Source organism: Hylaeus anthracinus, unplaced genomic scaffold (genome assembly GCF_026225885.1).
Source record: "Hylaeus anthracinus isolate JK02 unplaced genomic scaffold, UHH_iyHylAnth1.0_haploid 11994, whole genome shotgun sequence".
Classification (NCBI taxonomy): domain Eukaryota; kingdom Metazoa; phylum Arthropoda; class Insecta; order Hymenoptera; family Colletidae; genus Hylaeus; species Hylaeus anthracinus.
Window position 1 is genome coordinate 13,164,279 of NW_026534341.1, and position 17,633 is coordinate 13,181,911.

The window sequence follows — 17,633 nt, forward strand, 5'->3', positions numbered from 1 at the left end:
AATAATAATAATAATAATAATAATAATAATAATAATAATAATAATAATAATAATAATTGAAATTAACTAAACAGTGCATTTTAATGGCTATCATATTCAGAGTTACAAGTTAAGGACTTGGAAGATTGGTAATTTAGTAGTATCATAATTATTATAATTTGGAAGTCAGAAATAGAAGTACAGTATTGTCTCGAAATAAGCAACTGTTTTCCGCCTCGATATAAGGAACTCGCTATCCCCACTTTTTTGTTTGAAGTCGCCTGCCGAGAGATCAAAAGGAAGTGAGAGATCCGTGAAAGCAAGAAGCCGAACAGATTAGTGGAAGTTTGCCGCTACACCGAACCCCCTGTTTTTTCTATAGGTCCCCGTCATCTCACCCAAGAACAAAGTCAAGCCAAATAGCATACCTCCCTCGAAATAAGCAACTCGGTCGAGACCGGCGAGTCGCTTATTTCGAGACAATACTGTATTCGCATTATACGATAAAGTTATGGTTTTGCGCGCCAACCTCTGTGTCTCGTGTTACGGACGAAACCTATCGATACAGAATTATCACTGAGACGATAGGTAGCCAAGTAAACTTTCGAAACTCGAGTGATTTTCCTTGCCAATTGCCGCGACTCTTTGTCATTCGACAATTCCAAATAAATTCCTGTTTCTCTCCTCCATTCGCTATTATCTCAAGGATCAATACAAAGCGGTGTTACGTAGCTATCGGTTTTCAAGTGTCTGTCTGTTTGGCGGACGGCCAAGAAACATATTTTCGCCGTTGTCTGGTGCGAGCATTAAACGCGTTTCATTTTCGAACCACTGACGTGAACATTATACTAAAAAAGAAAGTGACATCAAATGTAACGAACTCTCGAACTATGTTCGATATTATATGTATAGGACCAGCGCGAGGTAACGATCAGAACTAAAGGGGGCAAAAATAAATAATTGAACAACTCGATTCAAATATGCGAAGCAAAATGTTGAATAAACAATCGAATTGACTTTATAATATCCGATTGTATCGTCCTGAAATAAATTAAGGTCACAATTATGATTTGAATACATAATTTGAAACGATTTTAACTTTACATTTATATTCACAACATTCAATTCAATTTATAAAATTAATTTTACAAGATACAAAAATAATGAAATAAATTATTTTACATTCACGTTCATGTTTACAAAGTGTGTTTATAAAATAGCAAATTGTTCTTCATTATTCGAATCGAATCGAGCGCGATCAAGACAAACATTCAATACGAATCGAGTTCTCGAATACTCGGAGTAGCTTCCACACTTGGAATACGAAGAGAAATTTGCGAAACTCGAAAGAATTGAACCTGTTTGAGTGAGTGAAAGCATTCCGAACGACTAAAATTGAAGAAAACAACTTTAATTATCAAATAATTCTATGTTCCAACGCCTCACCTTCGTAAGATATAGCGTTATAAAAGTAACATACGATGTAATATAGAATCACATGAATACCTGCGCAGTATTTTCTAAAACGAGTGACACGGCATTAAGAAAAATTCTTAATGTAGGCAAACCTAAATAATTTAAACATCATTTTTCTATTAATTGTATATTTTATTGAGTCATTAAAAATTTTGAAAATCACTATAACCGCGCGGTTTCATCGACACACTTTTCTTTTTAACCTCTTCATGTCCTTGTCCACGTAATAGGAGGTGGTTTAGTTTTTCTTATAATTATTATTTCTGTCAATAATAAAAAGAACACAAAGTTTATAGTAACTTATTCACTACAGAATCTCTCCACGAGAGTAAAAATTTTATGGTTAAGTTGCACTGATAATGTTGATATATTAGATATAAGAAAAGCGTGAAGAAAAATCGCCCCTGAAGAGGTTAAACCATGGGCAATCCAGCCGAAAAGTTGAAGTTCGGGGAATAAAAGGATAGCATTTCTGGAACGAGGAGACAGAGCATCAAAATATCGGTTTTAGCACGAGTCTACGAACAGGTTATTGATCGTGATTTAATTAGGCTCGGCAAAGCGATCAGCGAAAGAGGGAAATTAACTCCGAAGAGAAATTTGTCCCCCGCCACTCTGTGACCTACACGTCGATGATACTATTGAATCGTCTCGAATTCTACAAGCCGATGTACGTACAATTTGAATCTATTAGATATAGAAATTAATTGCTTGCCTCTATATTCAATCACTCCCAACTGTAGATTAAATAGAAATATTTATTCGCCATTTTGTTACGTTACTTCATCGATCTTCTAAATTTCTCCATTTGAACGAATCTATTGAATACCTAAGCAGACAGGTAAGATTACCTAATTATAGAAACGTATAATTCAGTGAATATTCGCGCGATTAAATCTGCGATTAGACATCTACTAATTATCATAAATCTCGCAGGCAATTTTCTATTTGCATCGAGAGGTGTGCATTATAGAAGAAGTACTTCTGTAAATTGCTTTGAAATTCTATTGGCAATCTAACGGTTTAGGATTTAGAATCACTGACACTACTAGATATTGCTACAGAATCCACTATAATCCACTTACTTCGAACGGCGCGTAACTGGAATTAGTATCATTTATACGAGTTACGTAATTCACAAGAAGATCGTTTGATTAGTTTCAACCAAGTATCGTATAAAATTCGCTTTTGATTGAAACGATTTAATATCACGAAAGAAATTTATTTCGACCTAAAATAGCGGACTTGTTACAATTTTTCTTGTTTTAAAGAAACAATTAAGTTCAATTAAAAAATAGTAGACATACATCATGTACAATATGATTTAGTATTAGGCATAGAAAATTATAAGTTAGAGTTCCTTATAATTAAATCATAAATTTACGCTAGAAGGGGACAGAATTAATTTCTACGCTATTCAAATTCGTGTGTTTTGATTTTGATTTTCTTAATTCAGAATTCGATTAAAAATCTTCGAAATAATAAATAAGATTTGTCATGATCCAAATCGGAACAGTTAGAATTTAGATGAATCATTAGATCATTCAGCTCAAGGTGACAGTATAGTACCACGAGTATCATTGAAATTCCGAAGCGTCTTTCGCTCGAATCATATCAAAGGCGAGCTCTTCCTGCCGATCTTTCTCGCATTACAATTCGGAAGTCGACGTCCTCGTGACCCACTTTATGCAGCCTATCCAGTCACGAGCGAACAACTACTGCTCATTCCTATCCGTGTTTATGTTAATCTTTCAATTAGATCCACGAGTGTATCGAACAGTATAAGCGTACCATATTCTAGCCAAACTAAAACTTGCACTTCGAACTTGAAGGTGGAAACTACATTAGGGGTACAGGCGTTAAGTCTTTCTTGGAATATTTTTGGTATGTTTTAAAGTACATTTGGTCATTTTGTCAATTCATTTCACACATAAATCATTGAAATATCGCGTTGCTTTTTTAAACAAAATTTGTTCAATTCATCGTAATGATAACTCAAAGATTAATACACGTATTATTTTCAAGGTTTATATAAATATTTGTACGCTTACTTTAAATGTCTTGAATATGAACTAAGAAATTAGAATGATATCATTGTTTAAAGTGTGTTTTTTATTTCAAAAATTTGCAGAAGAAAATTGATGCTTCTTTAACTACGCCTGGAAAATTCAATTTTCAACTGTTTCGATCGCAGTTTAATTTATACTCTTAGAAAATATGTTAATTAAGTGCTTTTAAATTAAATGGAATAGCGTAAACGACGTTGTTCATTGAAATTATTAAATTTATATCCTTAAGGGAGGTATTGATTTTCCACGAAGCTTAACGCCAATTGAATAATTTATAGGATGACATTGAACGAAAACGAAACAGGGGAGAAATTTCTTTCAGTTATGGCCACGGGAATTGTACTCGGCAAAATTGCAAAATCAATCTCCAAAACTGTAAAAAAATTCTTACGTCACGATACGATACGCATGTAAATCGTTCGACCTGTATTCGAATGTTGAATAAACGGAATGCTAATCAAATGGTCTGGGTCACGAACTTTGCACACGAGCCAATAATTAAGGAAAAGTTCAATTAGTCTCAATCAATTATTGCCCTTTGTTTGTAAATTTGATTGACGAAGACAAAGGTGTTCCAATATAATACTCTTCCGTAATGATTTAACGACATATAACGTTAGAATATTTACAAACAATGTTCAATTTCAATGACAAATTTACAACAATTTAGCATCGTAAGGATAATAGGATTATCGAATAATAGAATCAATTTTTGTACAGACTGGCATGAGCAATGGTTGACAAATCAAAGTTCTGTTTATTTAGTGCGCAGGAATAGAAGATTAAACGTCAAACGTCTGCATTTCAATTGAAAAATACCAGTTTTTCTGTCGTTTGCTTGTTTCGTAATCCGCTACTTCGGGATACTCTATTACTAATTGTAAAATTATTCAAAGGTAAACATATATATCATCAAAGAAAAAAGAACTATCGATATTCATCGTACTTGCAAAAAGGTTTGTTTTCTGACGCAAATTTCGGATAACATCAAACGTAAAGAATGAAAAAGACCATGGGGGAAATACTCGTAAGGCATGCGCACGAGAAATCTTCCGAGAAGAGTGTAATGTTCTGCAAATAAGGTCTGTTTACACGGAGACTTGGAAACAGTGCCCGTAGAAATAATTCGTGTACTCTGTTAGATCCTTTTTTACGTCGCCAACGTTTCCGTTGATTTTTCTTTTCGTTTCGGACATTGTCAATACGGCCGTTAGTTTCGTTAACACTTTTCGTCCATTTGTTTGCCTCGAGGTCATTCTAATAGCGCTTTTTCATTAACATACGAATACTTTCGTTAACAGCGTGTTTGAATTGACATTTGACTGACCGCATCCTGTCGTCCTATCGCCAATTTGTCTCCAACATTCGTCGTTGACACAAGGAATAGAATTTTGCTTTCTTAAGACGAATCGATTCATCGGAAATTTCATTTTAAACTGCGAAATGGAAGACGAAAAACTGATTGGCAGAAGATATTACACCAGACGGTGGTTCAACATTGTTCGTCAAACTGTTCTATATAACCATGGTATTAACTTTTCATTTAACACAAATTTGATTGGAAGTTTCACACTATAGTGCCACGGAGCGAATTTAAAATTCTTTAATAATAGAACGCTTTACTCATTTTTGTACAGAAATAGCTCCTAATTGATAATTGAAGGGGAAACCTTGCTGTTCGCTTTATTTTCTGAAATTATTTCACAGTGGTTCGATAATATTCGAACCGAAATAAATTAGCATTGCTAAGAGTTCACAGAAAAAATATGGCGATTGTACTACGAGAATATGAATATTTCAAAAAATCTAGAAAAATATTTGTCTTCGATACTCGATCAGAATCCCTAATGCTTTTGATAAATGTACCTCAATTGAATCGAATGGACTTTAAAATGAGAAAAAGATTGATAATAAAATCAACATATTGTGAGTGACATGTTGTTAATTCGTAACGCGTTCCGTGGAATTAAAAAAATTTATCGGTAATACCTTGCTGTGTTCGTTACTACATTGTACCATTTAATGATACGGAAGTTCTTGTCGTTAATTTAGCGTTTAATTTATGACTGCGTCCAAGGAAATAATACATTACGCTAGATGCCCTAGACAAGTATTTTTGCTTTCAATAAAATCCCGGCACGATGGCGACACTAATGTGGATTACAAAACTTGATTTTTTCGTTTCAATTGGTTTCGTCATTAGGCATGTACTTTTTATAACAGTCTTAAATAAGTGGTTCCACGTGGCTGGTCACACTTTTATCTGCCTGATTGATACATTTGTGATATACATATACTAGATACTAGATATATATAGATATATAGTATATATACTATATACTACATGATTGCGTATATTGTGCATACACGACGAGGGCATCAACTTTGATGCGTAGTCGTAAATTCTATGCAGAAGAAAATTCAATGATGAATTTTACAAAATTTTGTGTTTAATGTATATTTCTTTAAGTAATAGAACAACGTTGATTTACAAATAAAAAATATTTCTTATTTATATCTTAATTAAGACAAGATTATATTGTTTTTATTTACTTTTAATCGTGAAATTTTGTACACGTTGAATGTAATCAAAATAAACGTTTGAAAAACTTTTTTTCTACGAATGATTCAAGTTCCAATTTTTTATTTCTTCATCGTAAAATTCCATTCGATAGTTCAAATTCTGATCTCACATTTGTGACACGAAATTTGTTTAGGCAAGAATTTTGCCCATGTCTGGAGGCTGGATCAACGTCGTGGTCGATGACCCTAAGAAAGGCCGGCGACCACCGTCATCAAGCCAGAACTGCCACGAGACACGATGAAATTTCCTCTTTAACCACCGATTACACGATTCAAACCGTTACTGAGGATTAAATTCATGCGAACTTCTTATTCCCCCTAAATGCACGTTACGTTAATCCATCCCGTTTCAGGAGATTTCCGTTCAAGTACGAGAATCGTGCTGCACGGAGTTGAAAGAGTGCGTACGTACTATAAGAAGATTAGAAATTCATGAGATTGGTCTGCGTTAAGTCCGTAACTGTATTACGGACTTCTATGTTATTCTATTTATTAGGTTGGGTTTATATCGAAATGTCGTTTCTCCAGTGATTGACTTATTCTGGCCAATAGAGTCTACGTTAATCTACTCTCTCATCAATTGTTTGTAATCATTAGACTACGAATATTTATGAAAATTTTTTTGTTTATAATGTATATTTTATGTATGTTTTTTATATTACTGTACGCCATAAATGCATAATTATCCGCATTTTAGTTATTACTTACAAAAAAGATTAACCTCTGCACGCCCTTGCCCACATATGTGGACGTTTAATTTTTCTTATAATTATTATTTCTGTCAATAATAAAAAGAACAAAAATTTGATGATAACTTATTCACTACAGAATTCTTCAACAAGAGATGTACAGTTAGAGATGTTAGAAAAGCGTAAAGAAAAATCGTCCCTGAAGAGGTTAAACTCTGCTTACACGTTAAACATTCTCTTCTACCTTACAAGGGAACATATCGAACTGTCCGTCTCCGATTTTGATGAAACTTGGTGGGTACATTAAGCAGGTGAAAATAAGAGATACGTAGTGTTTTATAGCTGCCCAATCGCAAGTTTAGGGGTTGAAATCATCCCTTGAAGTTTCAGCAAAAAAATGCTATCTCGAAAAGTACAATAGATATAAGAAATCTTCTTAGGGAAAAGTTTCTTGTTTTCGTGAGGTAAAACCTAAAGTGGTCACAGATTTTGTAAAATATAATTTTTTTATAACAGAAAAATCTTTTGTTACATTATTTTAAGAGATACAAAAATTTCTATAACGACAAAAATGAACGGAAATTACTTTCCGAATCCATTGATATATAATACTATACATTTGCCTCCTACAGTTTTGTAAATTTTCGTATAATATTGTACGCAGGCCGCGCGAATCCACCGAGCAGCGGCCACACGTGAAATGCATATGTTCATGTATAGACATACAGGTGATTATTAGTATGAGATATATATTTATTAAAAATTACACGATCATTTAAAATTAACAATAATAATGCTAATTATATGTCTATATACGTTGCATTATGATATTGTTAGGAAATAATTCATTGCAAAGTAAAAAAAATATCGTACGGGCATAAAATATCAATTTGTGGTAATACGGTTTTGTAGAAATGTTGGCATCATAACTTGTGCGCGGTGTCAGAATATTGTTATTAATAGATATTAATTTTCAAGCATTAAATTATTTCCTAACAATATCATACTGAAATGCATAGAAAAATAATTAACATTATTATTGTTAATTTTAAATAATCGTGTAATTTTTAATAAATATGTATCTCATACTAATAGCCACCCGTATGTCTATACACGAACATATGCATTTCACATGCGGCCGCTGCTCGGTGGATTCGCGCGGCCTGCGTACAATATTATACGAAAATTTACAAAATTGTAGGAGGCAAATGTATCGTATTATATATCAATGGATTCGGAAAGCAATTTCCGTTCATTTTTGTCGTTATAGAAATTTTTGTATCTCTTAAAATAATGTAACAAAAGATTTTTCTGTTATAAACAAATTACATTTTACAAAATCTGTGACCACTTTTGGTTTTACCTCACGAAACCATGAAACTTTTCCCTAAGAAGATTTCTTATATCTCTTGTAATTTTCGAGATAGCATTTTTCTGCTGAAACTTCAAGGGATGATTTCAACCCCTAAACTTGCGATTGGGCAACTATAAAAAACTACGTATCCCTTATTTTCATCTGCTTAATGTACCCACCAAGTTTCATCAAAGTCGGAAACGGACAGTTGGATATGTTGCCATGTTAGTCAGTATCTGAGATATTTAGATAAATATATCACCCCCAACTTTGAGGGTAGTTTTAACATGAATTTGAATTGGTAACAGAATGCATGCCTAATAGCGTTTAATGCTGTGTCTACTTGCAAAGTATCATAAAAAAAAAAAACAAAAAAAACACCAAAAAAAAAAAACAAAAAAAAACACAGTCATGTCACAATTGAGCGATGTTCCTGGTCGCAAGTGTAACTGGTCTAAACGAGTAAACGCAGGCTCTCTATTGTTCGAACACTTGCCGACGCCAGTTTCGAGGACAACGATAAATCTTGCGTACTCTTATTTCGTTTGCTTTCGTTTAGAAATGACGTTCAAGTGGACACGATGTTCAACAATGACGAATCACGTTTGGTTCGTAATTTAATCAATAACGTGATTATAACTGCGGACGCGGCGCACGACTGGTATATAATTTGTTTGAATTTTTGGCTTACCCATTCCGTGGCAATCGTCGATTGGTTCCGAGGTTCAGCCTGGACATGCGGAACGAACAAACAAAAGAATACGTTGATGAGCACAGTTGAAGTGTTTCGATCAATTGAGATAGTCGAGAGGAAAACGTTAAAGGTATTGCTTAAAGACTGGCGAATGAATCTAAAAGCTTTAACGTAACGAATAACTGTGCACCGTGAATTTATGGGACTCCAAGTTATCGTTCCTTACAGGAACAAATCAAGAAGTCGCGAAACAGAATTTACTAATTAGGCAAAAGTATGTTACGAGCACTTTCAACACAGAATACTGAAGGGAGGAAACCACAATAAGAGACCAAGCACTAAGTGTTTCTCGAGATACTTTATCACAGAGAAGAATTCATTTATATATATGATTAATTTATTTTTACTTATTTTTATAAATAAAAAATTTCACTAATTTTAAGCAACAACTGTTACCTCCAAAGATTTCTGTGTGAAATAAATTGAAAAAAATTACCAAACATATTTTGAAATATACTCGAAATATTCTCAAAGGTGAACCCAAATTAAATAAATTCCACTCTGTCAAAGAAATCTCGAAAAACATTTAATGTTTGGCCTCCTAATGTGGTGTCCCTCCTTGATCGACGCAATAAATTGCTTTTCTTATGCTACGCACTAGAATCTGTGGCTAGTATCTAGGCTTATTGAAAATTGTCCTAGAATGTTGCTATTCATATTTGGGAAACGATTAGAACCTTATCTTCTTTCCAACGATTTAATTCAATTGCGTATTCTATTTGTACGGTGAAAATTCTACAGCGCATGATTCTATCGATACTGAATTTAATTTAAAAACAATTAAACTTAATATTTCCGAAAAAAAAGAAACGAAAACGTAAGCATACGATGAAAACAGAAAGCTAAACACAAAATGAAAGCTGCTTGGGGAGCTTACATCTCTGAACGTAAGCAAAACACTTCGAGAAAGCAAGGTACTGCCCGGACACGATTATCGGATCAAGAGTTTGCAAAGTAGCACGTTCCACTATGTGTACAATTCAAGCGAATCGAAGCGTGTATTTTACTCGTATCATTTGCTGATGAAGAACCGTACAGGATGGGCCAAGTAAATGTGACAATAAGTTATGATTCCGTCATCAGTGCATTTACATTCTAAGGATAATTGAGCTATTATGATTATTTCAATTATAATACCACACAACTTTGATACTGACGATTAAATTTTTAATCTCACAGCGCAGTCACAACGCGATTGTGTCACAATTGTCGAAATTAATGTGTAAAAAAAATGAGTTTGGTGTCTCGCATAAGATTCATTTGTGTATAGAAAACGAAATAGTTCCACGATTTAGATGAATACAGTAGAACCTCTGTTACGTGAACGATCTATAATGTGAATGACCTACAATGTGAACGTTCTATTACACAAACTGCAATTATTTACTACTATAGGACTTCTTATGAGATGAAATCAATTCACAATGATTCAAAATTAATCTGACATAGTAGGTGCAACGATATATCGTAATTTGTAATTGGCTATTAATGAAAAAAGAGACACAATTAAACAACTTGAACGTTCAAGGAAAGTGCAATAAATTTAGGACAAAAATATAAAGTATAATAATTATCGATATTGAAAAAAGACATAAATGCGGTATTAAGAAATATTTAGCATTTTAAAAAATGTTAGGTGGCTCGAGGTCTAAAAGGAATATAATAATATACAACTAGCTTTATTGACAAAATTATATGACTACCAAAAAGTTTGAGATCCATAGAATTAATTGCTTCAATTTCTTTAAAAAGAAGAAATATTGAATAATACTGTTCCGTTTTCATTTTCTATTTTATGTACAAAGCTACCAACAATAAAACTGTATTAATTTTACTTCACTTTGTCTCAAGTATTAAGCATGTAAAATTAAATGCTAACCACTTGTTACCTTATTACGTGAAAATTCTCTAATCTGAACACTTGTTCCCTAATTATTTCACATAACGGAGGTTCTACTCTGTATAGACTACCATAAACAACACGAACACCTGAATAAATTTGACTTTGTTGAAGTCTGTCCGGATCGGGATGAATCTACGAGCCAGCTAGCATGAAGGATAAACACTGTACACTGTAGGTTCGCACCGTATTCGATAGAAACGTACTTGTCAAAATTGCGAAAACTCACCGGCGCAAGTTCCAAAAACTTCGACTCTAAAGAGACTCGTGTCGATGGTAAGAGCTTTAAATGACCGTGATCGAGCGGCTGACTGTTTATCCGTAGTGTCCGGTAGACGCGAACGGCAACACGCGTCGAAGATTACTAAGGGGATGATATGTGGGCCAGCCACTTTTAAGACGAGCCAACTAACGAAAGGTAGACTGAGCGTACCTGTGACCAACCAGAGTTCCTTATACCTGGCTGCGTGAGAGGCCGGAACAACTTCTCCCACCGTCGGGGTTCTATTGACGCATCCACACGACCACAATACACGTTCGTGATCCTGCGTTAAACTTTGAGACTTTGAGGTGCCTCGCACTGTCGTCACACACCAAAAGTCGTATCTGAATTTTTTTTCTTACCTCCGAATTTCGTGTTTGCGCGCCATGGGAAACCGTGAGTGTCTTGCGCATATTTGCGTAACAAAACACAGCTTGTTTGCGGCAGCTTACCCGCGACGTTAAAGTTGCTAATAAAGTTAAACATATCTAAAAGATGCGGGTAAAGATAGACCATTGTTTCTCAAATGTCCAATTAACACTTCAAAGTGAGCGATTGTTTGACTATTTGATTTTGAGGGGACGATGGTCACTTTGCGTGGACGAATTATGAATATACGTATAAATTAAAGTTTGAATTAGAATGTTTGGAACTTCGTGTTTCGTTGAAAGGTGTGTTTCTCAAATTTCCGTACCTTATTTTTCTGTACGTTGAGCTGATGTTACAAGTATTTTAATATTTAGTAAATTTAGTAAATTAGTACACGTGTGTTCATCCTTTCCAAATTTGTTTCTTTATGCCTTACTAACGCCTATATTTAACTAAAAAATTGAGAAACGCTGACGTAGACGTCACAAATGCAAATTCTAAGGAAAAAAGGAATAATACAGTTTTCCAAGAAAAAAAGGTGCAAAGCTTATCGAGTAATTGCTACTGTGTATGAAATATGTAAAAGTCATCATTTGACGAATATTTTTTAGAATAAAAATAACGTTTTGCGAAGAATGAAGGAAGTTTCCAAGTTAGAGGATCAGAGATGAACATTTCGTAGAACTCTCAAAAAGATGAGTATAGTGAACGAGTAGCTCGTAAAAAAACCACAAACCAGTGGGAGTAGTAGGAGGGGAAAACATTGTTTCCTCAATAATTTACAAAAAAGATCTATTTTAGATTGTGACCGTTGGCGATGAATTAAAATTCAGGTTTACGAGGAAGAATCCCAAGAGGAGAATGCAAAGGAATCCAATGTTATCCTTTTCTGTCAAAAATTTCAGAAAAAAAAAAAACAATTTATTTTGATTTCTTAGAATTTCTATCTAGTAGTCTAGGCCCTCTTTTGGAGAAATAAGCTTTAATATTGTGAAAATGTTCTTCGAATTAAATGTGTTATGTATTATCCACTTAGCATGCATCCACTGAAAGGTAATTTATTTTTCTAAAAAAGTTAGATCAAGAGGTTAATATATTATAATTAATAGTGGTAAAGGTACGTTAACGTCTCACACATGATCCTACAAATACAGTTATTATTTCACGTAATATCACATAAAATTACGTGAAATTGTAATTTATTAACTTATTTTTCATTACCAATAATAATCTACGTATTCTTGGAAATCTTTAGAATAGACAAAATACAAAAAAAAATTAGTTATTTATATAAAATAACGAAATTTACATTAACTAAATGTTGATGTTATTCGGAGTGGGATTTTCTTTCTACTTACTGGAAATTTGATGTTTTCTAATTCGTACGAAGCAATAAACTGATGTGTTCATGTTACAAACTCAACTGTAAACGGTTCGTCATAAAAACAGTACGAATACGTATTCCTTTTATGTTTTTGCCGATTTTTCGTATTTTCTTGTTAATTCCGCAAACTATATAAACTAATAACTATTGTTTGGACTATATTTATTCTAGATTTCGGAGAATATGTAGAATATCATTGATTATAAAAGAAGAAGTTAATAAGGTAAAATTTCACACAAAACTTTTTGAGAAATTGATCGGTGTACGAATACATTTTACACCAACTGTCGATAGTTTTAGTTTCATGGCAGAGTTTATTCCTCTGAAGTGATTCGAGTACTCTAATGCCAATCGAGTATTATAATAGTCCCAGTTGGAATACTAAAGCTACAAATCGGTTGGAATATTCGAACCAGGCATTCCAGACGTTTCGAGTAGCTTAAATATTCCCAGCGACGCGCTTATTCGAATTAGTGTCAAGCTACTCGAGCTATCACTGCTACGACCGAGCATGTAGTAGGGTTCGACAAACCGACTTTTTGTCAGCTCGAATTTCGAGCTATTAACGTATCGAGTGCTCGTACAGGTCTAATTTGGAATATTGTCCAGTATCGTAATATTTCACGTGGCACTCGAGTCTTTCACGGCATTCGTTCCTGCAGAACTGCTGGAAGTTTCCAAGTGTAAGCCGTGTTCTTTTGAGAAAGCGCCCTGATGCGACGTTTCGCCAGCATTGCAGTGTATTTCATCAGTGTGTCATTTGTCTCACTGATACAGCTAATTACAATATCGATACGGTTATTAACTCTATTATAATTACTAGACTGCAGATTTTTATCAAGTGATGGCAAATTGAGATATGGTAATCTGTTGGGAATGTGCTCAAAGACAAAGGTACATTTAAAATGCTAATCAGAACGTACAAGTCATATCGTTTAAACTGCCTTTTCAGGTTTTGGCATTCTGGCTATTAATTTTTTTTATCATTTATGAAAAAAAATCATAAATACTGTGATTCATATTCATAAATATTATTCGTAAATAAAACCATTCTTGTGTGACTTGATTTAACGATAATCAGTGAAGTTTTTAGCAATGTATGTTGAACCTGGTCACATTCGTATGCCGATTGCGTAACGTTGTAATACAAATTCGTGTTACGCAAGTAACGATGCATTTTGAACTGATTACGTATTGGAAAAATTATTTAGTAACGCCATGCCATTGTACTCGATACCTTGATCTCTTTCACCCTAGGTACAACGTCGTAGGTGGATTACTTTTGTCACAAGCCGTGGTTAGAGACATTAAAAAACTTCTGAGTGAATCGGTACACGTAATCGTAATGCATTTTAAACAATTCATCTTTCTAACTATGTTTAATACGTCGAATGTAATATATATTAGGTTGTACCAAAAGTTTCTTTCGTAATTTGCACTGAATTATTTTGTGCGGTAGTGTTTATATAAATAGACAATCTAATTTCTTAGATGTTGATGTTGTAACAGTAATGGAGCAAAATGAATCGTACACAATTCAATAATGTAACATTAGACATAAAATATTGTGTATGTATTATTTATTAATAAAACGAAAGAAACTTTTAGGACAACCTAATATATATATTTGCAGGGACAGAAATGAATGAAAAAATATTTCTTTTTCATTATGAACACAGTCTATCTTAGAGTTTTTCAAGAACGTCTAGAAAGTTCATAGAGATCTTAGGATCTTAGGACGGACGTTGCTCTTCCTTTCACTTTATGCAATGTCAATTTGCCTTATCCGATCTCTGCAAGCGCTGTTACTGGTTATTATCGAAACAGAGGAAACGACGATAGTCCATCAATTGGGTTGACGTACAAGTGTACACCGTTTCACTCTGAACAGAACTTTATTCTAAAAATAATTCCTTGACCGTGTGTTATACATCATTCAATAGCTTTGTTTTCTTGTAAATGAGGACGGTGTTAAAAATGTTGTTTCAATACTGTTTTTTAAAATTTTGCTAAAGTTAAAACTATCTATTAGGAACCTATTTATGGGACTCTTAATTCCAATGTTTACCTCCTGGAATTTGTTAACTGTGCCATTGGTTGCCTGCTTATAATGCTTAATTTTTGGAAACAGGCAAGACTTTTCATATACTGATATACATATATTAATATAGAAAGTCATATCCTAAACTCTTTCCAAGTAAGGCGATAGTTGAAGTGTTAGGACACTCACAAAAGCAGAAGTTTAGGTTTTAAAGAGCTCATATAATACATGGCTAAGGAACCGTTCGTTTCTAGAACATACTTCTGAACGAAATAAAAAGGTACGAGCTTAAACCAATTACTTCTGAGTTTGCCAGGGATAGACGTTCGAAAATGTGTAAATTACTCCAACAACGCAACTAATGTCCACTTGGAATACACGATTGCCTAAACGATCGGTTCGTTCGTTGCTCCTCAACTGAACATTCGTTTAGCCACCTTGATCTAAATTCTTCGAAATGTAGCAACTCGAAAGATAGGGAAGGGAAAATCGTAAACGTCACATATTATGAACAACTCTGTTCCTCGAAAAAGTTTTATGCTGACTCTGCTGGTGGTGTAATTGCACACCTTCATGAGGTATGTTAATCGGTCTTTCATAACATCCTGGGACATTATTAATGTTTTAATACCGATTCTAGACCACTTCGCAAAGGACTAAGGGCCAACAGAAACGCACAGACAAACGTCACGCATAAAAATTACGTTAATTGCTGAATGATCATTGTCACGCGAGTCTCGTCACAATGCCTACCAACACCTTGAGTCGAACAGTTAAATCTTCGCCCATTCATTGTTAAATATTTTATTCCATTAGAGGGACCAGAAAGTAATGTCGTTTCTTTTACATTAAATTCAAACAAATAAAAATTATAACGTGTTTTTATTTTCAATTAATTATGTAATCGTCAAATTCTCAATACCTGATGAATAAAAATCAATTGGTACACAGTGAGCTGATAAATAATTACTTTCGGATCCCCTTGAAATATTTTCATTCTATTTACTCTGTAATTCCAATTCTAATGTTTATTTAACGAGTAACGAATGAAGAGTCGATTCCAGTTTTCTGAAAAGGGCCTAAACCAACAAATATACGCGTTGAAGCAAGAACGTTTACTCAAACGTTCTGGACAGCCGAATATATCGTTTGTTTGACACTTCATCGATTGATTACATAGGACAAACAAGTTCACATACATTAGACATACAATTTTATTGTTTAAAAATGTCAACCATCTTCGCTGAAGAGTATCTACCTCAACGAACATGCCTCTAAGAATGTTTAGACCGGGTCTTCCATTCATATCAATGGTGTACAGAACAAAACTTGACCACAGTGACCCCATTACCACAATTTGCAATTTAGCAAATAGCCTCAGTCGCAACGTTGTCTTTTTCTGAGACTCAATGAGTTCGGTTGGATGCTACACGAACGGAATACTGATTCATCGAGATACAGTTGAACGCATCTGTTGCGACACTTCGTTGCATTCACGGCTGATGTAAATATGAAAATAAATAAATTAAACGATCTTTATATTGTGATCTCGTTGATATTGTAATTTAATATTCGTTTAAATAATAATCGCAATACGAAACTACAGATTATCTTCGATTGTAAATAACAACTTTAATAGCTGAGAATAAATTTCATTTTTCTGTTCACCAGCAAACAGTGGGTATTATTAATCAACGCCATATTTTAATTTTGTAATGCAAGTTTGGCAATCTTTGGGTGAACTATACACAAGGCTATGAACCTGTGTCGTACAATTTAGGATTGATTATTTAGCAACTAGAACAAATCGAGCCATTATATTTAGATGAACATCGTTGAATCGATGCAAGAAAATCAATGTGAATGGTCGTGCACGAAGAATCAAGGAAAAATTATTCGTTTACAAGATGTGTTACATTATAGTGCACGAATGCATATTTGGGAAAATGTGTCCAGTTGCAAAGTGCAATTACACTTTCTGTTCCTCTAATCTTGATTCAGTTCATTTCCTTTGCTTACAATATCCTTTTCCTGAATATAATGTTTATTATTCATTTTACGCTTCGATAATTACTTCAAGTTTTCTTTATGAGCAAATTAAACACGTTATTTATACTAGATCTACAAACTTGCATTCAATCGAATTTCAATTTTAGAATTCTTTTTCCAAATTAAAAGACGATCAGTTTGAGACACATATCCGAGCTTCGATTATAATGATTCATACTTAACTGTATCACCCAATGCGTGGAAAATGAAACATGACCAATCTAATCATCGCAACAAGTGATTCCAAGTATAAGAGACTGTACATAGCAGAAATGAAAATTTGCAAACAGCGTGAGTTTCTCGTTGGTGTCGCGTCAAATGAACCACTCTGAAGGGGAAAATTACGTTTTCTAACAAGGTCGTAAAAATCAAGCAAATTGTCCCGATTCGTGATGATTCCAGACCAGCGAATGCAAATTCACGAACAGGGATCACGATCTCGCGTGACACTCCCATTGTCATCGCGATTACTCCATTTTAAGCTGAAACTTAAGAAACACCGATTCCCGTTTCGCGAAACATTTTTCTCTGAAAGGTCACCAGACCACGCTGGTACTAATTTTCTTGAGGAAAGTGATTAAAGATACACGCACGAAACTTCGACACAATAGGTACTTACTCGATTTTCAGATTTCGATGCAATCGAGGTGAAGTATACGCATACAAATGTACGCTGGCTACATGAACCTGGCACCAGACTTTCAAAAAATTAACCTTTTTTACG

At 34.0% G+C, this 17,633-nt stretch overlaps 1 protein-coding gene across 2 annotated transcripts in view; it reads right to left on the minus strand.

The window, feature by feature from the left end:
- LOC128888571 (putative fatty acyl-CoA reductase CG5065) overlaps nt 1-11,237 on the minus strand; it is a 35,445-nt gene extending 24,208 nt beyond the window's left edge. The window contains exons 1-2 of one of the 2 annotated variants that reach the window (XM_054145559.1): nt 11,034-11,237; nt 8,842-8,880 (exon numbers count right to left, since the gene is read on the minus strand). The gene's annotated coding sequence lies outside the window, so the exon portion shown is untranslated. The remainder of the gene's footprint in view (nt 1-8,841; nt 8,881-11,033) is intronic. The other variant, XM_054145560.1, reaches the window with a different exon arrangement.
- Between the last annotated feature and the right edge of the window lie 6,396 nt (nt 11,238-17,633).